At 53.9% G+C, this 23,479-nt stretch overlaps 1 protein-coding gene across 2 annotated transcripts in view; it reads left to right on the top strand.

The window, feature by feature from the left end:
• Positions 1-10,665: 10,665 nt before the first annotated feature.
• The window catches only part of CDH22 (cadherin 22), a 135,737-nt gene continuing 122,923 nt past the window's right edge, over positions 10,666-23,479 (top strand). For both annotated transcript variants that reach the window (XM_074406594.1, XM_074406595.1), the window contains exon 1: positions 10,666-11,109. The gene's annotated coding sequence lies outside the window, so the exon portion shown is untranslated. The remainder of the gene's footprint in view (positions 11,110-23,479) is intronic.

Raw genomic sequence — 23,479 nt, 5'->3', positions numbered from 1 at the left:
GGTGCAAGCTCAGCTCACTGCAGCTTCCATCTCCAGGGCTCAGGAGATTCTCCTGCCTCAGCCTCCCGAGTAGCTGGAATTACAAGTGACCGCCACAATGCCCGGCTAATTTTTTAAAAAAAATTTTGGTAGAGATGGGGTTTCGCCGTCTTGGCCAGGCTGGTTTTGAACTCCTGACCTCAAATGATCCCCCTGCCTCCGCCTCCCAAAGTGCTGGGTTTATAGTCATAAGCCGTCATACTTGGCCCCATATGACCATATTTTAACAAGCCCGGCTGAATATCGGTTCGGGTCATAGACACTACTACCATCGGCTCCATTTTACAGTCAAAGAAACTGAGGCTCAGAGAGGGGCCACCTCCAGTGGGGAGGTGCTACCTAAATTCAGACCTAAGGTGGGCTCACTCCAGGGCCTGCACCTTGAACCATTAGGCTTCTAATGTTTAGCTACCTCGTCCCAGTCCCAGGCACCCACGTTCTGGCTGCTTTCTCTTCTCCCCAAAGGCCTCCCTGCAGCATCCAGATTCAAAGGGCCAATGGCAGCTCAGGTAGGAGGAAGGGAAGGGTTAATTGGGCCACAGGCCAGGGCAGGCACAGCACCACTCTCAGGCCTGGCAGCCTCTGGCACCTGCCCTGGCCTTTCATCTCCACAGGCTCCAGGTGGGAGAAGCCAGAGCCAGACCTGCCAGGGACCCAGCAGCGTAGTTCCCTTTGATTCCCGTGGATCCCAGAATCAAAAGCAGAGCGGCAGCAGCCAGTGCCCCAGGGTCCCCCGGATGGCAGCCCCATGCTGCCCTTTCAACCAGAGCCTGAACCTCTGCAAGGTGGGGCAGTGTGGGGAATTCTTGGGGGCAGGATTCCCAGATTCTCAGGGGACAGGCCAGAGCCAGAGAGGGGCTGAGGGAGGCTCTGGGGCAGAGGGGAAGGAGGGACAGCAGTGTAAGGCGGGTGCTCAGGCCCAGGACCAGTTGTGGGGGTGGGGGGAGTTCCAGGAAGCTGCTGGGGAAGAGAGTGGGCCCTGAAAAGCACAGGCCTTGGCCATGGCCCTTTTCTGAGGTGCTGGCAACCGCCTGGGGTTCAGGTCTCAAGGTGAGAGCTGCAGGGGGCCGGTGAGAAAAAGCAGGGAATTTAAAAGGAATTAGTCAGGAGGAGGTGACAGGCCCATTCTGAAGCAAGATGAATGGGTTTCAGTTGGCGAAAATGATTCTAATTTATAATCTGCTTCTTGCTGCCACTCGCCAATTAATTCTCTATAGATACATAAATAGGCCGCATGTTTGCTTTGCTTCAAACGTAATAAACATTACACTCTGTCCCCTTCTTTTGTGCCGGTTCCTGTCACGGCATTAGTCCCCACAGCTAATTCCTCACACCTGTCTTTGCCGCTCAGGGGAGCAGGGCTGAGTGGGGAGGAAGTGCCCAGCTCCAGGAAACTCGAGGCACCAGGAGATAAATTGCAGATCCAAAAGCTGCCAACACGCGCAGCAATCCCAGGCTCCCCACTCAGGAGACGCCCAGGCATCGAGAGAGGGAGGGAGGCACAGGGGAGTCCCTTCACCCTCCTTTTGAGACTCCCATATCACACTCTTTGGGGCCGTCTTCCTAATGAGGGACGGAGGAAGGCATAGGGTGCTTCGTCCCATCCGTGGCCTCGACCACTGGGTTCTAGGCACACCAGGCCCGCCCTGCTCCGGCTTTGCCCTTGCCATTCCCGCTACCCTATTCCCTCCACCCTAGGAAGCCACCCCTTTGCATCTTTCTTTTCTTTCTCTCTCTTTTTTTTTTTTTTTTTTTCCTGAGATGAGAGTCTCACTCTGCCACCCAGGCTAGGGTACAACGGTGCAATCTTGGCTCACAGCAATCTCCGCCTCCTGGGTTCAAGAGATTCTCCTGCCACAGCCTCCTGAGTAGCTGGGATTACAGGCATGAGCCACTAAGCCTGGCCTTCTTTGCATCTTTCTTCATGTTTCACCTTCCCAGTAAGATACTTCCCTGACCCCTCACTGCCACTGCCTAAAACTGATACCCCCTCTTCAACTGTCCCCATGCTCCTTTCCAGCTTTTAATCTTTCCTTGGTACAATCACCCTCTGGCATTCTATTTATTTTGTGAATTTATCTTGTTTATTTTCCTCCTCAACTGGGATGTAAGAGTCCATGAGGTCATCCCCATGTTTGGTGCTGTATTCTCGGTGCTTGGCACATAGTAGATGCTCATTAATATTTGTTGAATGAATGAATGAGGTGGGGAGGCATGAGGAGGGAGAAGCAGATGGGACCTACAGATTGAAATGATACCTCACTTCTGCTCGTCATCTCACCTGACCCCTGAAAGATGGCAGAACTGAGGCCAAGGGAGGTGTGACTTGCCCAAGGTGACACAGCAAGTTGGGGCAGGGCTGGTACTAGGATCCCAGTCTTGGCCCTTCTCTGAGGCAGCTCAGGCCAGGAATACACCTCCCAAACATCCTTCCAGGTGGGGTGTGGAGGCAACTGAAACTCGGGGAGGTGACATGACTTGCCCAAGGTCACATTCATCTAATCACTGAAATGACTGAGTACCTACCATGTGCCAGGCAAGGTTCTAGGAGACGAAGACGTAGCAGCAACCAGGACTGAAAGATCTCTGCCCTCACAGAACTTACATCCTAGAGGGAGAAACGGGCATTGTGTGAGTTAGCAAATAAATGTAAATGTTCGGTGGCTCAAGCCTGTAATCCCAGCACTTTGGGAGGCCGAGGCGGGTGGATCACGAGGTCGAGAGTTCGAGATCATCCTGGTCGACATGGTGAAACCCCGTCTCTACTAAAAATACAAAAAATCAGCTGGGCATGGTGGCGTGTGCCTGTAATCCCAGCTACTCAGGAGGCTGAGGCAGGAGAACAGGAGGCGGAGGTTGCAGTGAGCCGAGATCGCACCATTGCACTCCAGCCTGGGTAACAACAGCGAAACTCCGTCTCAAAAAAATAAATAAATAAATAAATAAAAAAGTGATAACAGCTCAGAAGTTAAAGCAGGGTGAGAAGATCAAGTGATACCGTGGCAAGATGGAATAGGGGCCATTTGCTGTGGGATGGTCAGGGATATTCTCTGCAAACAGGTAACCGCTGAGCAGGAGCGCCACTGACAAGGAGACAACCTTTCCAGCGCAGGCCAGGACCGGGATTTCCACCTAGATCTGTCTGCTTCAAAGCATGTATTTTTCTCTACTAAAAATGAGCATTCCTGGCAGTAAGGAGCACTACATGGTGAAGCATGAAGCACTCAACTCTGAGTGGGCGAGGCACGAGCTGAAGTCTGAAACCTTGGTGAGAGAGAAGAGATAGCAAGGAGCGGAGCACAGGCGGCTCAACCAGAGACCACAGGGGCAAGGGCTGGGAGGTGGGAATGAGACCTTCAGGCAGAGGCGAGCTGGCTCAGGGGGAAGCAGGGAGCAAGCCCTGATTTGTATTGTTTATCATTTCTTTTGTGTAGTATAAATATTTTCAACCTGGCCAATTTCAAGGGCTTGCCAACCTGGCTTGCACAATTCCTGGAAGAAGACTCTAACAATTGGCTTTGATAAGCTAGCACAAACCAGTTCCAGCACATCACTGCCTCAGGGGTCATTGAGAGTGTGGCCAGGCGGCATCCACACCAGGAAGAAGCAAGACATGGTTTGTAAAAGTATGCGGGGGGCCGAGGATCCTGGACCCCGGAAGGGCTCTTGGTCATCGTGAAAATTTCCCTGCCACTCCTCCTTTATTTTATGCAATAGAAAACCAAGACCAAGAAAGAACTAGAGACTTACCTGCAACACAGAGGGAGTTGAGGCCAGAGCCACAGCTGGAAGATCTTAGGCTTCTCAGGTTATCTAGCACTTTCTCTGCTGCATCCAAGAAGTCATGATATGTGATGGTCCCATCAGGCCTGATAGTCAAGGACTCTGCTACCCATGAGAGTCCTTGCAGGGTGAAAAGATCGAGTGACATCACGGAAAGATGGAAGAGGGATGAGGTGCCATTTGCCTTGGGGTGTTCAGGGGTGTTCTCTGTCAACAGGTAACCGTGTGTGGGGGAGTGCGGCAGGGCTATCTCACCCCCCACCCCATGTGGGCGGGAGGAGGGAAGCAACCAGGGGCATGTGTTCCAGTCCGATGGAGTGCAGATGTGAAGGACTTCCTGCCACCTGCTGGATTAATACTTAAGCTGGATTTCGAAAGAGAAATAGGAGTTTTCCAGCAAAGCAAAGGAGGAGAGGGAGCTCCAAGTGGCAGGGACCACATTGTAAAAGTTCAGAGTGCTTTGGGAGGCCGAGGCGGGTGGATCACAAGGTCAAGAGATCGAGACCATCCTGGTCAACATGGGGAAACCCCGTCTCTACTAAAAATACAAAAAACTAGCTGGGCATGGTGGCATATGCCTGTAATCCAAGCTACTCAGGAGGCTGAGGCAGGAGAATTGCCTGAACCCAGGAGGCGGAGGTTGCGGTGAGCCGAGATCGCGCCATTGCACTCCAGCCTGGGTAACAAGAGTGAAACTCCGTCTCAAAAAAAAAAAAAAAAAAAAAAAAAAAAAAAAAAAAAAAAAAAAAAAGCTCAGAGTGAGATAAAAGCTAAGCGAGTTTGGCATTACCAGGCTATAAGGTGCAAGAAGGAAACAGCAGGAGAGGAGGCTGGAGAGGCAGTGCCCTGCTCCGCGTGCTGAAGCCGTAATGGTGGGCTTTCAGGTAGCTACAGGGAAGCTATTTTTAGATGGGTGCTCCTGACATGCCAGAACAAGGCAAATGAGGTGGCATGACAAGTCCACTTCCTCATGGGTGAGAACCTGCAGGTGAGGGAAGGCCCGGGTCCCCTGGCATGCTGGCCCCAGGCATCTGGTCCTCAGCAGGTCACTCAGCCCAGGGTGGGTCCCTTGTCCTCATCCCCTGGCATATCCCCTTTCCCTTCCCACTGGCGGCTCTTCTCCAGGCCAGGAATAGAATCTCACATCTGACAATCCTCAGCGGTGTTTAAATTTAATGGGCCTTTCTGCTTTTTTCCTCCTCAGCACCTGGGCTGGGCGCTCTGCAGCAGCCCCGGGGAGAGGCAGGTGAATAATTCAGGGAGATTTGGTGTTTGAAGTGTGTGGGGGGAGTGTGTCTCACCCCACTACCCCAGGGAAGGGGGCTCAGGAGGCAAGGTCCAAATGCTTAGTTTCTGCTCTACTCTGCTGTGTCTTTAGGGCCTTTCAGGAACGCTCAGGGGAGTGTTACTCCCAGCCACCTACAGTGTGTCGGGCCTCAGGGCTGCAGACGCTGTCTAGGGCTGACAGGAAGGGAGAAGGAAAGAGGGGAGACACGTCTTTCCCAGTGGCTTTGGATCTGGGTCCAAAGAGAGAGAAAGAGAAGAGACTAAGTGTGTGTAGGAGGCGGAAGGTTGGGACCTAGCCCCAGGCAGAGGTTACAGGAGCGAGGTTAGAGAGCTGGGATGTGGGCGGAGATGTGCACGCCCAGAGGCAGGGCAGGCCTCCCAGGCTTCCGGAGAGCTCCCGTTGTGAAGGTGGATTCTGGCCTGGGCCACAGCCACTGTCCATGGTGCTGCCGCGGTGCTTAGGCCCTGGATGGAGTGCCAAGTTCCCCGGGGTTGGCACCTGACGGGCGCCGGGCTCCTACTTTTCTCACCTCGCCCCCACCCCACTGCAGACAAAGTAGCCTTTCTCTTTTCTAACTTCGGCACCTTTACAGCATTCGCATTCATTTATTCATGCATACATTCAACAAGTATTGATTGAGCATCTACTATGTACTGCATTCGGAGGATATGGCAGTGAACAAAAGAGACTCAACTCTTTTTTTTTTTTAATTTTTTAATTTTTTTAAAATTAATTTATTTACGTCAGGTGCATACTATATCTGGCATTTCTCCCCATGTTATCCCTCCCCATCCTCCCCTCCCTTCCCATCCCCTGCTGTCTCTCCCTACCCCCCTCAACTACCCCCAGTGTGTGATGCTCCTCTCCCTGAAAAACAGACTCAATTCTTAAGCTCCTAGAACTTTTGTTCCACCCCTGCGCCCAGTTCCCTGAGGAGAAAGGCGGGAAGGGAGAGGAGGGAGCTGGCCTGAAATTCCGGTTCATCTCCTGGTCTGACTCGTCCAGCAAGTCACTTTCTCCTCTTGAACCTTGGTTTCCCTGGCGGTAGCATAGGGCTGATCACCCTGTTTTGTGAGCTTTTGCTGCTATTCTTCTTATTCATTGCAGCAAACATTTAGAAATCCTAAATGCCTTACAAGGATTTGCGCACCCAATCTTCACCATCTCTATTTTACCTATAAGGAAACTGAGACGCAGAGAGGTGAAGTCACTTGCCCAGGGTGACAAAGTTGCCAAGGGGTGGTGATGGGATTTGAACCCAGGCACTCAAGGTGGATGTGTTGGGCGCAGCGGCCTCTGCGCCTGGGGCTCCCGCAGGTTCGCCGCTCCCCCTCCAGGAGCCCCCAGCCAGGGGCAGCTTCCCCCTCCCTTCGGAGTCCCCTCCCCCCGGAGTCCCCTTCCCCGCCCTGCGCTCCCGTCGGCCCCGGAGGAGGAAGCGGGCTCCGCAGAGGCGCAGAGCGCCCGGAGCCTCCGTTGGGGCGACCTCGTTCGGTCCCGGGTCCCTCTGGGGAGGGGCTGCGGTGTGCCCCGGCGGCTCCCTACACCCCCCGGCGGGCTGGCGGCCCCGTCCCCGCGCTGACATTTCTTTGGTTGTTCATGTCACGGCCCTTCAGTCTGCGCAGTTTTACAAATGTGCTGGCGAGATGAAAGGCGCCGAGAACAGCGACTGGAGAGCAAGTTCGGAAAAGCTTTTAACTTCCAGCTCCCACAGACAAAGCGGGAGGAGGGGGAGGAAGGGAGGAGGGGAGGGGAAACACAGAGCGGGGAGTAGAGGAAGGGGAGGAAAGGGGGGGAGAGGGAAGGAATGAGGGAAGGAGGAAGAGGAGAAGGAAAAGGGAGAAAGGGAAACGGTGGGGGATGAGGACAGAGAGAACCAGAGTAGAACAGGCAAGAGGGAGACAGAGGGACACTGGGGTGCCCGGAAGAAACAGAGACGGGAAGAGACAGAGAAACAGAGAGAGGGAGACAGACACAGAGACTCGGAGAACGGGACGGTGGTGGGGGAGGGGGGACTGAAAGAGAAAGACAGACTCAGGGTCACAGCTAGGAGATAAGGAGAGAAGGGCCCTAGAGCGGATGTAGCAGGTAGCAAAAGACTGAAACCCAATCAGAGTCAGAGAGACCAGAGGCACTGAGGGGGAGGAGACAGAGACCGGAGCGGAGGGAGTCAGAGAATGGAGGACAGATGGACAGTGCGTGAGAAGGTGGCAGACAGATAAGAGATGACAGCAAAGTGTAGAGGAGAGGAAAAGAGCCAGGGGGAAGAGTAGAACCTGGAGCTAAGAGCAGCCTCCCCACCCCAACACACACGCGTGCACACACACACACACTCACACACACACACACCTTTCACTGACACCTGCTCAAACTCGCAGGCTCCCTGGAGCAGACCCTGCTGTTAAGGCACTCAGACTCGAGCAGTGGCTCTCAACTGGGGGTGACTTTGCCCTTCAGGAGACATTTGCAATGTCTGGACACATTCTTAGTTGTCACAACTGGGGAGGGGTGTGCTGCTGGCCTTTAGTAGGTAGAAGCCTGGGGTGCTGCTAAGCATCCTACACAGGATGGACCCAGCGACAAATAATTATCTGGCCCAAATGTCAACAGGGTCAAGATGGAGTGACCCTGGGCTAGAGAGAGAAATGCCCACGGACCCAGATGACTACTCCAGAGGGAAAACATGCCCCATGTGCCGAGATAGGGCTGGGTGCCCCTCTGATGGAGGAGGAAGGAGAATTGTCACAAGCGCCTCCTCCTGGAATCCTTCCCTAGCCATACCTATCTTCCCAAGTCCTTTCTCACCCTACCCAGTCCCTGGGGGTGGTGTCTCCCTTATTTGTAGACTCAACACATGACATGCATATATATATAGGTTTTTTGAGACCCTATCTCAAAAAAAAGAGAGAGAGAGAGAGAGAGAAGAGAGAGAACAGGGAAAAAGAAAGAGACATGATAATTGTTCATTCAATAACATTTACTGAGCATCTACTGTGTTTTATATATAAAACACAGGTTCAAACTTAACTACAAAGCACTTGGAATTTTATTTGCCCAGAGGCAGTATTGCACTCCAGTTCAGTGTGCGGACCTTGGTCCCAGCCTGCCTTGGTTTGAATCCCAGCTATGCCACAACCAAATTGTGTGACCTTGGGCACGTTTTATAGTTTATCTGTGCCTTGGTTTCCCCATAATAAACCTATATATTTGTTTAGAGTAAAAGGAAATAATCTGTGTAAAACATTCAGGAGAGGGCTTGACACACGGCGCAGGTTCACTAAATGCTAACTATTGTTACTATCATCTCATTTTCTCTTCACATCCGCACTGGGGGAAGTGGCTTGCCCCGTGTGACACAGGCTGCATGGCGCTGAGCCACTCTCAGAGCCCAGGTCTGCCCAGTTCTTCCTTTGTCACACTACACTGCCTCTTGCTGCACGTGCCACACTGCAGAAGTCCCAGCTTACCTTCTCCCAGGCCGGAGTGAGAGGTCTGACCCAGGCCCGATGCATCACCCCAGTCTCTCTACTTGCCATCTGGATGATTTTGCTATTTCAGCACGGTGTCTCAGTTTCCTCATTTGTAAAATGGGCTAATACTAGTATCTGCTTATTGTGAGGACTTAAAAGCAAAGCTATGGCACACAGCAAGTGCTCAATAAACACTCAGTGTGTTCTTAGAGCTTAGCCATAGTGCCCACCACAGAGTGGATGCTCAGAGAAAGTTTGTTGAAGGAAGAAAGGATTGGAAATTATGGTAGAATGAGCCTGAAAATGGGAAACATTGGGAGAGGAAATCTTGGGGGCCTGATAAAGAGTCATGGGGAGCTGGGTGCAGTGGCACATGCCTGGAGTCCCAGTCACTTGAAAGGCTGGGGCAGGATGATCACTGAGTCCAGGAATCCAGCCTGGACAACATAGTGAGACCCTATCTCAAAGAGAGAGAGAGAGAGCGCACGCGAGAGAGAGAAGAGAAGAGAGAGACCAGGGAAAAAGAAAGAGATGTGGTAACAGTTCATTCAATAACATTTACTGAGCACCTACTGTGTGCATGCAGATGTGAGAGCAACAGTGTCCCAGGCCAAAACAACCTGTGATCAGCTAAGTAGGTCTGACTCCTGAGATGAACAGCACACACCAGGGCCAGTAGGAAGAGGCAAAGAGGGAGCAGGACTGGAGCAAACAGCAAAAGTGAGTCTGAGCGGGTGGAAAGAACCAAAAGTGAAGAGATGCATCTGGAAGGCCGGCCTCACGAAAGCACGAAAGAGTGCAGGCTAAGAATAGAGAGGAGAGGGGAGGAGAGAGATGGAGAAAAGGAAGACGATAGAAAGGCAAGGCTGGAAGAGATCAATGAGGGAAATAAACCAAGAGAAGGACTTGGGGGCGGGAACAGCCTGGCACGATAAAGAATACATCTCAAAATAAAGGACTGATGGAGCTTAGCAGGAGGGGCCGGAGGGGCAGCCAGCAGGGGAGGTGATTCCAGTCATCAGGGAGAAGGACTGGGGTGTGGAGAAGGAGATGGAAATCGGGGAAGGAGGTGAGGATGAGAGGATAGGGGTGAGGCAGACCCGGGGTCCTGGAAGGCCCCACCGCCTCTTTGCCATGAACTTCAGCCGCTGAGTGTGGGTGATTAAATGGCTGGTCAGTGGCAGAATGGCGGGACAGAGGTCCAGTCTCCTGCTATCCTTCACCCAACTATCTGGTAGCCGTGGGGAGTGGGGGAGGGGGGTAGCTCCTAAGGGGACCCACACCCAGGACAAAGGGTGGGTCTATGGGAATCACTGTTCCTATCCTAACATCGACAACCTCATATTGAGAACTCAGGAGTGGGGATGGGAGGGTCGCCTCCATTAGGCCTCATCCCAGAGAGACAAGGCAGTAAGGAGAACCAGGCAGCCCGGAGAAAGAAGCAGGGCCAGGTGGAAAAAACATCGGGGAGCAGGCTAGCCGGATTTTTAAAAGAACAGAAAACCCGGCCAGCAAGGAGTTTCTGGGCGGTGGGAAGATTTTATTGGGAGACTTGTCCAGGTCAAGGTGGCACCAAGTTAAGGATGGAGCTGTCTTGTTTTGCCTGCTCACTTTGTTGGTTACAGGGATATCCAGCGGGACCCTCCAGAGGAAAAGCCCACAGGGTTCTCTCGCGGGGACCCCCGACCTCTCACCTGCCTGGAGACTCTCAGCACTGGGCACCTGGTCTCTGTCCACTTCAATGCGCAGTGACTGTTTCTGAACTGACTGATCTGGTCTGTGCAAGGGGCCTTTCTGGGCAGCAAGCCAGGGGCGGCCACTGGAGAAGGCTGCTCCCACCCTCGCCTGCGTCCCCGCTCCTCTGAAGGGGCTCCTTCCCCGTAGTTGCGGGGAGACGGGAAGCCCTAGACGCAGTAAGATCAGGTGGGGGAATAGGCTCGGGTCTCCAACTGCGACCACCGGGGGAGCTGCCAGGCGGGGAGGTAGATGGTCCCCCTCCTGGGGGCGCTCCCTTCGCGCGGATCTCGGGTTGGAGGAGGGAGGAGCACTGTCCCCTGGGGGGTTTCCTGGGACTGAGCTGCCCAAGAGGGAGAGGCCGGCCCCTCCTGGTGGCGTAGGAGGGGCGCGATACGGGGGGGTGGGGGCCGGGGCTCCCCTGCTGCGGAGGTCCGGGCCCCGCGGCCGCCTGCGGCTCGCGCTGCGCGGCGCTCCTGCCCGGCGGGCGCTGCATTCTCCGAGTCTCCACCAGAGGCTGCGGGAGGAAGGAAGGGATCCGTCCCTTGCACACTTCCCCCCTAGTCAGACACGCACACTCCCTCGCTCCCGCTCGCTCACTCCCTCGCTCTCTCGCTCTCTCGCTCACACACACGCGCGCACACGCCGCCGCGGCTCCCCCTCTCGCTCCCGCTCTCCCTCCGGCTCCTCCGGGCAGCCGCGGGGCTCCGGACTCGCCCGCAGCCCGCGCCGGGGCTCCCGCCCCACGCAGCGTCCCGAGGCGGCAGGACTGGGGGGAGCCCCGGGCCGCTCCCCGAGGTAAGAGCGCGGGGTGCTGCGGGAGGGGCGGCCGGATCGCTGCCGAAGGGAGGCTGCCCGGCCAGGAGGGAGCCCCCTGGCCGGCGGGAGCGGCCGGGCAGCCGGCGCGGGGGGCGAGCCTCCCGCCGCAGGAGGAGCCGGGGTGCCTGCGCCCGGCCCTGCGCGCCCCCTCCTCTTGGCGGGGCGGGCGGGGAGGGAGTTTCCCACGTCCAAACTTTCCCCGGCGCGGAGCCGAGCCGCCTCTCGGCCCGAAGCCCGCAGCCCCCACCCGTCTCCCCAACCTCGTTCGCCGCGCTCCCGGGAGCCTCCGGGACCCCCGCAGGCCGAGGAGTGGCAGCCCCAGGGGCCGAACCGGCGCGCCTAAAGGGGCTGGGAAGGTGGCGCACAGCCCTGACGCGGGGGCCGGGACCCAGGCGTTCCGGGTTCCTCCACCCTGCTAGCGAGGCTCGGCTCCCCGGCCCCTCCCAGAGGCGGGGTCCGGGGCCGGGAAATACCGCACGGCGCCAGCGTGTGCGCGCGGTGTGTGTGTGCGAGGTCGTGCCGCGTCCGAGGGCACCCGGAGGCTGACTCCAGCCGCGGCGACACTCACGGCTCTGGCCCCCTCTGGGCGGGGGCGCCGGCCCACAGGGACCCCTGCCGGCCGCACCAGCGCGACCCCGCTGCCCTCTGGCCGTCGGGCGGACTGGCGGTGAGCGAGGGGCTAGCGCTGCCCTCTTCCTTAGGACCCGACTCCTGAGACACGGTCCCTGCCGCGGAAGAAGGACGGGGGCCCCGACAGCCTAACGTCCTAAGAGAGCGCCACTTAGGGCTAACCCTCGGGGGCCGCGGCGTTTGCGGGAAGAGTGGACTGCGTGGGCGCTCGGTAGGCACAGTGTGGACCCGTCTCGCTCGCGCCTCCCGCTGCTTCTTCTCTGGCACCGTCGGGCCCTGTCCCAGCTGTGGCGCCGCCGGAGACCACGAGGCGGGGCTGCAGCTGGTGGAGCTGATCCAGGGTCCCCCGAGGTCTCCCCGAGGTGCAGGGCACCCCCTTGTGGCGGGCAGAGAAGCTGCTGCTTGAAGCTGCTCAGGGCTTCCAAGGCGCTCGCTCCTGGGAACCTCTTCTCTCCCACCCCTTCGGGCGTCGCCAGGGTTGCGGATGCCAGCATCGTTTTCCCTGGGTCTGATTCCAGCACTCCTTGGTTTCTGGGGCTGGCCAAGGTGCCCCCAGCACAGGCAGCGGCCCATTTGAGGGCTTTGGGGGTGCCAGCTCTCTGTGGTCCCTCCACCCAGGTTCAGGATCGCATCCACTTCTCCCACTGGTCAGCACCACTACCCTATATCAGCATCACCGCTGCCCTGGGGCCCAAAGGCTCCTGCCGAACCACCATGACTCTCTGTCCTTCACTAGTATCCCGTGTATGTGCCCATCAGTGCCCACTCTGTCCCCCTCAGTTGTCCCTAGTCTACAGTGCTTGTTGGAACTTGGCCTCTACACCCATTGTGACATGCTTTGGTCTTTGCCCATCTGTCACCACTTCCCTGCCCCCCCCCACCAACCCATCTTCTATTTTGTCTGCCTCAGTTTCTCTGTAGCACTCACCTGTTCCTCGCCTCAGCCATTTCTCCACTTCACCCTTATTTCCTTCCTTGTCCCAATGTCTGGGATGCTCCTCTTCCATTCCTCCTGGAAAGGAAGGGCATTGCCAACATTTGAACACTGCTTCCTGTTTGCATGCCCTTCTGAAACCACCACTGCCAATGCCTTGGGGGCAGGTACTTTATAAAGCCAGCCAGGTCTCTCTCAGCTAAGGGGCACCCGTACCTCTTGGGTGGCCCCATCAGGGGGGCCCTGGAGACAAAAACCTATTTCCCTATTCGTAACTGTGAGTAGCACACTGGAGACCACCTGGGCTGCCCTCTTTCCCATTTCCAAGGATTGGCAACAGCGGCCTGAGGTCACATGGTAAGCTGGATCCAGAGCCAGAATAGAAACCCAGGCACCTTGACTTCCAGGCCTCACCAACGTTCCTTACGCATTGGGCAGGTCTGGGACAAAACTGAGCTGTTTCTTGGCTTCACACTGCAGGCAGGACAAGAAGACACTTGCTTAAATTCAACGTGAGGTGTTCAAGTTAGACCCCCAGTGCTCCCAGCCTAGTTGGGGAAGAAGGCTGTTGAATGCCTTTAGCAGAGAAGCCGAGTAGCAGAAGCAGAGGACAAAGCCTGGCCCCTAAAAGTGTGTTGTGACCTCTGGGCAAGTCCCAGCATTTCTGTAAAAAGAGTGGCTGTGATCTCAGGATGTTTCTGGTGGTGTTCTGGAACAATCATACCTAGAGGTTGGACCCCCCCCCAACCCCACCCAGTGCCCCTGCTGCTTCCCCAGGCACTGGTCTTTCTGAGGGCTTTGCAGGAGCCCTGCATTCTGAAGCCCTTGGACAGGGGACTGGGCCATAGCTGGGGCAGGGAGCCCAGGCAGGCCTGTCTCCTCCTGAGTTGGCAAAGTTTGGAGCAGCCAGTTTATTTACCACATGGGCGATAAGTGTCAGCCAATTAAACTTCCTCTCCTCTCTCTCTGTTCTTCCCCCTCCCCTTTTTCTTCCATCAGGAAGCTCCATTCGGAAATACAGCCTCAGGTAGAGAGAGAGAGAGAGAATGATTTCTGTTTATATAACTTGGGCAGCAGCTGGTGCTGCTCGGCCTGGGAGGGAGTGGGGGAATAGAAGACCCTGAGGTGGTGTCTGGGCTGAGGCCTCAGGGCCGAGGACTTCCTCACTCCTCCCCATAGCTGAGCCAGGAAGGGTGCTAGGGGCTGGGGACCAGCAGGGAATCCACTACTATCAGGCTGAGAGGACACCGAGGCTCAGAGAGAAAATCCTCATGGTCCCCGAAAGGGTGAGCACACCCTCCACCCCGGGTTCCTTATTAAGACGGAGCTTTTGACTCAAGGCCTCTCCTTCCTAGAACGCTGTGTCTGATTCTGGCCTCTCTAGAGAAAACCTAGATATTTCACCACCAGGACAGGCTCTGACCTCAACTTTTCATCAGGGCAGTGGGCATGATAGGATTGTCTTTCCTCCCATGGAGCAAGGCCTAACAAGAAAGTTGTCTGTGGAGTGATGTGAGCTCTGTGGATCTGGCAGGAGGGACATTTCCTCATTGCTGTGATGCCGAGTGGCTGCTTGGAAACAGAGTTGCAGGGCAGGGAGGCCAGAGGCATGGCTGTTATATGCATTTGGGCAGGCTGTTGATTGTCCAAGGGCATTTCATGCAGAAGGCGAGCAGGGGCCGAAGTCCATTTTAAGCTCCACTCTCCAAGTCAGGTGTCCCAAAGACAGACTGTGCCTGCCTGGAGGAGGGGACATCTTTCTCTAATATGTAAAAAGGCTTCATATACTTACCAGCCATGGGCCTATGGGACTGGTTGCCCCCAGAGGGGGATACCTTTCTTTAATTATTCCAAGGTGACCCATCTGAGGGTTAAGGATATACTCACGGCTCACTCCTTAGCTCAGTTCTCCTACAATGGGCACACACCTTTCTGAATACGTGGCTCTGATTCCAAACACGTGAGGTGCAGAGACCTGGTTCCCTTCTTCCCCCACGCTTCCCTCCATGCCCCACCAGCAGGCTCCTTCCTGCTGTCACATTGGGATTAGGCTGGGAACTTCTTGCTTTGTCGTCAGACCCACAAGCCTTCAGCAAGCCACTTGTTACCAGCTCTTTCCTTTGCATAATATAAATAGCTGATTAAGCGCGTAGGCATTGGAGTCCAACCAGCCTGAGTTTGTGACTTGCTGGCAAGTTACCTCTCTGAGCCTCGGTTTCTTCCTCTGTGAAGTGGAGGAATATGTAATACCTATCTCATTGGGTTGTTGTGAAGATGAAATGTGCATGAGCATGCATGGTGCTGAGGACGATGCCTGGCACATAGGACACCCCATACAGAAAGCAGTATTGTTTTCTTTGTTTGTTTGTTTGTTTGATTGATTTTTTTGTTTTCTTTAGATGGAGTCTTGCTCTGTCTCCCAGGTTGGAGTGCAGTGGTGTGAACTTGGCTCACTGCAACATCCACCTCCCAGGTTCAAGTAATTCTGCCTCAGCCTCCCCAGTAGCTGGGACTACAGGCACATGCCACCACACCCATTTTTTTTTTTTTTTTTTTTTTTTTGAGACGGAGTTTCGCTCTTCTTACCCAAGCTGGAGTGCAATGATGCAATCTCGGTTCACCGCAACCTCCGCCTCCTGGGTTCAGGCAATTCTCCTGCCTCAGCCTCCTGAGTAGCTGGGATTACAGGCACGTGCCACCATGCCCAGCTAATTTTTTGTATTTTTAGTAGAGACGAGGTTTCACCATGTTGACCAGGATGGTCTCGATCTCTTGACCTCGTGATCCACCCGCCTTGGCCTCCCAAAGTGCCGGGATTTACAGGCTTGAGCCACCGCGCCCGGCTAATTTTTTGTATTTTTAATAGAGATGGGGTTTCACCCCATTAGCCAGGATGGTCTCGATCTCCTGACGTCATGATCTGCCTGCCTCAGCCTCCCAAAGTGCTGGGATTACAGGTGTGAGCCACTGCGCCCAGCCAGCAGTATTGTTATTGTTCATATCTCTCCGTTTGTATTCCTTGGTTCCCAGGGGGTAAAGGCAGCCATTCCTCCCTGTCTGGTTTTGCACATGATCTTGGCTGCCCGCACCCCCGCAGGAGGGGAATTGAGTTAGGACTATCAGGATCTGTCTCTGACTTCAGGATCCTTCCACCTTTGCCTTGTGGAAGGTGGAGTTCCTGCATGCAGCTGGCAGTGTAGGAACATGTTCTAGATCCCCACAGACACATTTCATCCTAAACTCTACCTTCTCTCCCCTCTCAGCCATCTCGAGATTCCTGTTCCAGCTCAGACCTCACTGGCTCTTGCCTAACTTGTTGTGGCAGCCTCCTCCCTGGCCTCCCAGCCTCTGATACCCTCCCGCTGCAACCCCTTCGGCAACCGGAGTGATCTTTCTCTAGCGCAGGTGGGATCGTGTCACTGGCTTGATTAAAACCCTTCCATGGCTCCCCGTTGCCTACTGAATTAAGTCCAGACTCGGCACCATGACATTCAAGGTCCTTGTAATCCGTCTGCATCCTCCTTTATCTCCCACTGTGCCTCCAATCTGACACTCCCGCATCCAGCCCCACCTGCCTTTCCACCTGAATGCCCTTCCCTGAAGATATTCCAAAGCATTAAGGACCCAACCCAAACAGCACCTCTTCCTTGCATCACCCATCTGCCTGTCTGACCATCCATTCATTATCCAGTTTAAAATATGTATATTTCCATATATACACAAAGCATTTACTATGTGTTAAGCATTGTGCCGCATGGTAGAGACACAGTAGTGAGCAAGCAGCCTGAATCCCAGTTGACAGGAGTCTGGTGGTCCAGGGAGGAAGACGAACAATTCTCCTAACTGTGACAGACGATGGGTGGGGCAGCAGAGGCTTCTAGGAGGAAGTGATGAGCACACCTGCAGGCTGACTCGAGGTTGTCTATGGGATAAAGGCGGATGGGGCGGAACAAGAGCAGGGAGAGTGGCCTTCAAGGCCCAAATAGTGGGGGAATAGCAGAGGAACTGCGAGTTCAGCTGGCTGAAGTAGAACACACAGAGGCTGGGGTTCAGGGAGTGGGAGTCACAGGAAACCAGGCCAGCAAGGTGGGTAGCAGCCAGGTCCCGTGGGTCTTGAAAGCCGCAGAAGGAACTTGGCCATCATCCCGAGAGCAGTGGAGAGCCACACAGGTTTTCAGCAGAGGAGTGGTGTGGGGAGATTCGCCGTTAGAAGCCTCATCCTGCTGCTGTGTGGGGAAGACCAGGGCCTGGGCTGATGGTGTCTGGGTCTGGGGCATGGAGGGGGGCTCGTGAGGGTTGTGAGGATGGAATGGACAGAGCTGAGTAACTGCGTGGGCATGGGGGAGAGAATGAGCTCCCATTCCTGGCTCAGGAGGCTGTGTGGGTCGTGAAGATGCTAAATGAAGAGGAGAAGGGCTTTCGAGAAGAGGTGGGGACCAGCTGTGGACAGGTCCAGGGTGAGATCCTAGTGAGATACACAAGTGAGGATGCCTGATGGACAGTCATGCAAAGACATCTAGGCCCACTCGGAGAGTTCTGGGTTGGAAATAGAGTTTTGAGGCCATAAGGAGGAGCTCACCATCCAGGATGAGTCTGTAGAATAGAAAGAACCTTGAGGAGCTCGTTTCAGGGACAGGTTCATCCCCGGAAACCTTCTTGGACCCAGCCAGGCACACGTGACTCCTGTCTATATTTTGAACCTCTGTAGCAATTAGTTTAGTTTTTTTTTTTTTCTTTTTTCCTCACTGCCTGCCTTGTATCATCTGCAGCACATTAGATCAGTGTTTTTCAACTGGGGGCAATTTTGCCCCCCAGAGGACTCTTGGCAATGTCTCGAGACATTTTTGGCTGTCACAACTGCGTAGAAGGCTGCTGCTGTCATCTGATGGGTAGAGGCCAGGGATGCTGCTAAACCGCCTACAAGGCACAAGACAGTCCCCCCGCCCCCCACCCCACCGCAAAGACTCATGTAGCTCAAACTGTTGATAGTGCGGAGGCTGAGAAACCAAGCCCTGGATGAGAAGATCTCGAAGGCAGGCGCCGGGCGTTTCCATTTTTTCCTCCCTAGGGTCTAGCGTGGCATATGGTGCAAAACTGCACTCCATTCACGGAATTCAATTTGGGTGTGAGGAGAGGAGCCCTGAGGCCACACAGCCTTGAAGTCTGCAAGGCGAAGGCCCAACTCTAACCAGGGTTGCCTAGGCCCTCCCTGCAGAGTGCTGGGCCGTCCTAGCACACAAGCTCGTAGAGAGGAGAGAAGGACGGACGGGCTGGTGGGGAGCTCCTGCCCAGGACCCCAGAGGTTGAGGGTACATGGGTACATTGCCATGTATAGTTCACCAGCCTTGTTCTTTCATTGTCTTGTTAACTTACGTTGTTTCTTTATCACTCAAGTCGATATATATACATATATATACTTTTTTTTGAGATGAAGTTTCACTCTTGTCGCCCAGGCTGGAGTGCAGTGGTACAATCTCAGCTCACTGCAACTTCTGCCTCCCAGGTTCAGGCAATTCTCCTGCCTCAGCCTCCGAAGTAGCTAGGACTACAGTCACCCGCTACCACGCCCAGCCAATTTTTATATTTTTAGTAGAAATGGGGTTTCACCATGTTACCCAGGCTGCTCTTAAATTCCTGACCTCTGGTGATCCACCTGCCTTGGCCTCCCAACATGCTGGGATTACAGGCGTGAGTCGCTGTGCCCAGCCTGATTTCATGTATATATATATATATATATATATATATATATATATATATATATATACACACACACATACACACACACACACACACACACACAGATAAGCAAAAGGAGAAACATGACAACCTACTGATTATGTGCACAGGCTCTGGAGCCTGACAGAGCCGAGTTGAAGTCCCAGCTCTGCCAGTTAGTAGTTGAGTGAGCCTCTGTTTCCTCATCTAGAAAATGGTTTTAATAAAACCTACCTGCAAGGACTCTGGAGAAATGAAGTGATACAGACAAAGCGCTAGCACCAAGCTGGGCTTGTAGGAAGTATTTAATACAGAGTGACTCTCTATGTGTGTGTGCGTGTGTAAATTTATATATATATATATATATATATATATATATATATGTATATATGTATGTATCTTTTTATATATGAAAGCATTTTTAATTAGCCATAATTTTACCACCACTTGGCTACCATTTCAGTGCATATCCTTCTTGACATATATAGATTTTTAAAAAATAAAAACGGCATCTTGCTTTATACATATGCCTCCGTAACCTGCTTTTTTTCACCCTATAATATATTGTGAATGTCTTGCCATTTCGATAAATCTACATCTACATCATCATTTTTTAAGAGCTGCATGGTTCTCCATTGTGTGGCTGGCCCATAATTCATTTAACCAGCCCCCACTGTTGGACATTTGGGTTGCTTCCAATCCTTCGCTATTACAAACAATTCTACCATGAACATCCTTGTACACACATCTTCACGCTCTTGTCCGATGATTTCTTCAGGGACCACTTGGACGTTTTTGGCAGGAGGCATGTGGCCCTGACCAGATTCCTCAAGTAGAAGCCCTTGGACCCAGCGAAGAGGGGGCTGGGCGGGGGGGTCCCTGGGGAAGGGAAGGATGCTGGATGGCAGAGAACTGTTTTGGCTTCTGGAAAGTAGGTCCAGATGTTAACACCACAGACCCCTCTGCAAGTGAACAAAGCAGAAGTTGCCACCCGTCTTCTTTGTTGTCATTATGGTGCTCGCAGAGTAGGGGAGGGGAGGTGGAGTGTGTGTGTGTGTGTGTGTGTGTGTGTGTGTGTGTGTGTGTGATGGGCAGAATGACAGGCACCAGGCAGGTGGGGGACACAAGGTGGATGGACCCAGGCAGGCTGATGGATGGGTAGCAGAAGCAGGTGGATCCAGGTCAGCAGGCAGACAAGATGATGGGCAGGTGATGAGCGGGACAGACTCAGGTGACCAGACGTAGGACTGTGGTCTCACAGTGGGGCTCACAGGGACCAGAGGCTGAAATTGTGTATTCAGGGACAACAGAGAGTTCCCAGGAGAGGCAGCCCAGCCCCCAAGCCAGGAGGCTGCCAAGGTGTGTATCTTCTACCATCCAAGTGGCTGTTTAGGGTTATGCATTTTTGAGTTGAAAGAACCTTTAGGGATGGACAAGTCCAAGCCCATGATACAGAAGGGAAACTGAGGCCTAGGAAGAGGCTGGAACTTGCCCAGGGCCCTATGGTGTCTCAGAGCAGACTGAGTCCTTTGCCCCTAATTGAGTCTATTTCAATGTCCATTTATTCAAATGGCTTAAAGGGAAGGGAGATGGATTAACAAAGTGGGAGGGGGGCTGGGAGGTCCGAATGAACCTTGTCATGAATTTTCTGTCCACTCCACTCCCACAGTGCTATTTATGCCACACTACTGTGTGTGCTGTTGAGAGAATTGCCCGGGAGCCAGACTGCTAGGGTTCCCGTCTTTCCTCTGCCACTTACTGAGTTGCCTCCTGCCTCAGTTTCCCCATCTGTACTTACCTCATAGGATTGAGAAGGTGAAATGACTTCGTAGAAGGCACTTAGAACAGGGCACTTAGGCCCAGATTCAGTGCTCTGTAAGCCCTAGCTACTAACACTGTGCTATTTTGCCCTGATTTTTTTTCCCTTGAATTCTATATATGTTTGTATGCACCTGCATGCTCACACACACATGACGACATGAGCAGGCTGTGTACCTTGGAAGGCAAGGACTGTGGCTCTCCTGTGTCCCAGCCCACCCACCAGAGGACCCTATTAGCCAGTTGGGCACATAGTCGGTGCTCCATAAATGCTCTTGAAGAAGTGGCAAGTCTGACTCTATCTGGTTGAGGGCACTGGGGGAGGCTTCCTGGGGGAGGCAGCATTTGAGCTGTGTGTTGAAGCTAGGATGGCATTGCTGCAGGTGGAGGTGACGGGTTGGGCGGGAGCTTTCCAGCAGGTGGGAAGAGCATGAGCAAAGAGGAGGAGCTTGGTGAAGGCTTGGGTCCCAGCTGGTTGCCCCATTGACCAGGGCACAGAGGACATGGAGGGGAGGAAAGACAGAGAGGACCAGAAAGGGAAAATGCAGCTGAATTCAGATGCGTGGCGCTCCAGGCTGAGGAATGTGGGCGATAGGGAGCTATTGAAGGTTGCTGGCTGGAATCAAGCTGTAGAAAGATCTTGCTGCTGGCAGTGTTTTAGACTGGACTTGAAGGAAAGAGAAAGGAGGTGGCAGACAGGAGCAGATGAAATTGTCCGTAGGTGAGTCGGGGTAGGGGCTTAATGAAGTTGTAGAGAACAGGGGCCAGTGGGGAAAGGCCCCAAAGAAAAGGATCAGCAGGACTCAGAGCTGCTTGGTTGTGGGAGATAAGGGTGAGGAAGGAATGAAATATGATAAAGTCTCAAGCCTGGTGTCTGGGATAACTGGGGTCCATTAACCAAATTAGGGGAGCCTATACTTGGGAGATATAGGGGAAAATTGAGATGCCAGCTGAGATTATTCATCTAGCCAGCATCCCATCTAAGCCAGCCATCCATTTAGTCATCCATCCACCCACCCATCCATCCATCCATCCATCCATCCACCCATCCATCAATCCATCCATTTATTCAATCTATCATCCTCCGGCCCACCCACCTCCATTTAAACATCCATCTGCCTGCAGTTCACCCCTCACCCACCTCCACCCACCCATCCACCCACCCATCATCCACCCGTGCATGTATCACCACCTTTCTTTCTGTCTTCTTACTGCCCATCTCCCCACCCTCATCCACCCCCAAAATCTACCAACTTCTCCATCCATCCAAAATACATTTCTCGTGGGCCTACTATGTGCCAGGCTCTGGTAAAAATGCAGAAGCATTTAAAGATACCTGATACTAAAGATCATGATTAGAAAAGCCAACGAAAAGGAGCAGAGTGATTTTACCTGTAAGAGAGAAATTGGAGAGATTTTATGTATCCAAAGCGAAGAAGAATGGAAGAACAGTGGCCTGTAGATCAGCCTTCTTCTATTTCCAGGACAGAAGAGAGGAAATTGGCTGCACTTGCAGCTAGATGGATTGAGGTTGGCTGTGAGGGAGGACTGCCTTATTGATCATTACAGGTGTCTGAAGTACCAACCTGATAATGCATTTGAGCTATAGGAGGATATCAAAATCTATAGGGGTGACTTTGAGGAAATGGGTGCAGAGTGGGGCGTTTGTGGAGGAGTTAGTAGAGAGGGTGTCTCCATCTGGCCTTGAGGAGAGGTGGGTAGGGGAGTGGTAGAGCAGAGGACTAAGGTGGGGGACCCTCAGGGGAACAGGGCTGTGTGAGCCTGTGGCTAGGATGGGCCAGCCGAGGTAGGGCACCTGGGTAGTGGGTTGGGGAGGAGATGGCTACATTTAATTACCAACCTTAGAGGAAGGGCTTCCCCACATTCTCACTGCCCCTGTCCCTTCATAAGCCACTATTTCTCTCCAAGCCCCCATCCTCTTGCACAGCTCTGAACCCCTCCCAGAGCCTCTGTCCCCCGAGGGTTAGTCCCCATCCCCTCATTGAGCCCATGCTCTCTTTTCTGAGCCTTTGTGCTCACAAATCCCAGCCCGGCAGCTAACCTCCTGGCCAGATCCCCACCTCCCATCAGAGGCCTGGTCCTCTTACAGGATAGAGACCCCATTCCCCAGAATCTCCACAGATTTCCTATACCCTCAGTGAAAGCCCTAACCTTCCACGGAGCCCCCACCCTTCCTGGAGCCCCAGGCCCTCCCTGAGCTCCTCCTCTCACTTAGCTCCTGGTCACCTTCTGGCATGCCTGTCCCTTCCAGAGCCCCTGTTCTCTCACAGAATTTCTGCCCCCCCCCAAATCTGAACATTCATCTCCTCTCTGAGTCCACATTCCCTCAAGAAGCCCTCATCCCTACTCACAGAGCCCTGGCCTCCTCACTCAGCCCCTGCCCCTCCTGGAGCCTCAGGCAGCCCCTGGCCTCCTCCCAGAGCCCTCATGCCACCCTCTGTCCCAGGGGTACCAGCCCTCGAGGTCTGTGAAGCACCGTCAGCCAGCAGTGGGTGGCCCCAGCTTAAAGTCATTCCCAGGTCTCTGCAACAACTCAGCCAGCTTCTGGCTGGGAAAGAAGCCCCCGAATTTGGGACTATTAGCCTGCCCAGTACCGTGGGGGGATTTTGGGACAGAGGGACTTGTAAGTTCCCAAGTGGATTGAGCTGGGGGTGAAGACCCGCAGCTTTGGCAGCTCCGTTAGGCTTGGCTCATGGGCTGGGAGAAGCTGGAGACTCTTGGCTGCTTCTGGTTAGAAAAACAATCACAAATTAGAGAAAATTCTTTGGGAAATTGCTCTGCTGCGCGAGAGGGAGTTCGCCTCAGGAGGGAGAGAAAGGGGCTCCTAAGACAGCAATGGCTCCCTGTGGCCTCGCCTGTCAGCACCAAACCATCTGCTTGGCGTTCAAAGCCTCATCTCATTATCTGACATGGTCACCTGATGAGCCCAGACACAAGACACACACCTGCTAGGCCATTGCTCCAGGACCCACTCCCACCTCTGCTCACGTGGGCTGAGCCCTTCCCTCTGATCCATCTCAGTACCCCTTTCAGCCCTTTGAGAACCATTGTTACCCGTCTTGCCTCTCTAACTGGTCCTTTGAGGACAGGATTCATGTCTTTTGCTATAATGGCAGTCAGAGACAGACAGATCTGGACACCAGTCTTTCTTGGATACATTCTGGTTGGATGGCCTTGGGCAAGTCTGTTTGACTTTCTGAGCCTCTGTTCACTCATCTGTAAAATGAGGAG

This window comes from Saimiri boliviensis, chromosome 9 (assembly GCF_048565385.1).
Source record: "Saimiri boliviensis isolate mSaiBol1 chromosome 9, mSaiBol1.pri, whole genome shotgun sequence".
Classification (NCBI taxonomy): domain Eukaryota; kingdom Metazoa; phylum Chordata; class Mammalia; order Primates; family Cebidae; genus Saimiri; species Saimiri boliviensis.
This window is presented reverse-complemented; position numbering and strand designations above follow the sequence as displayed.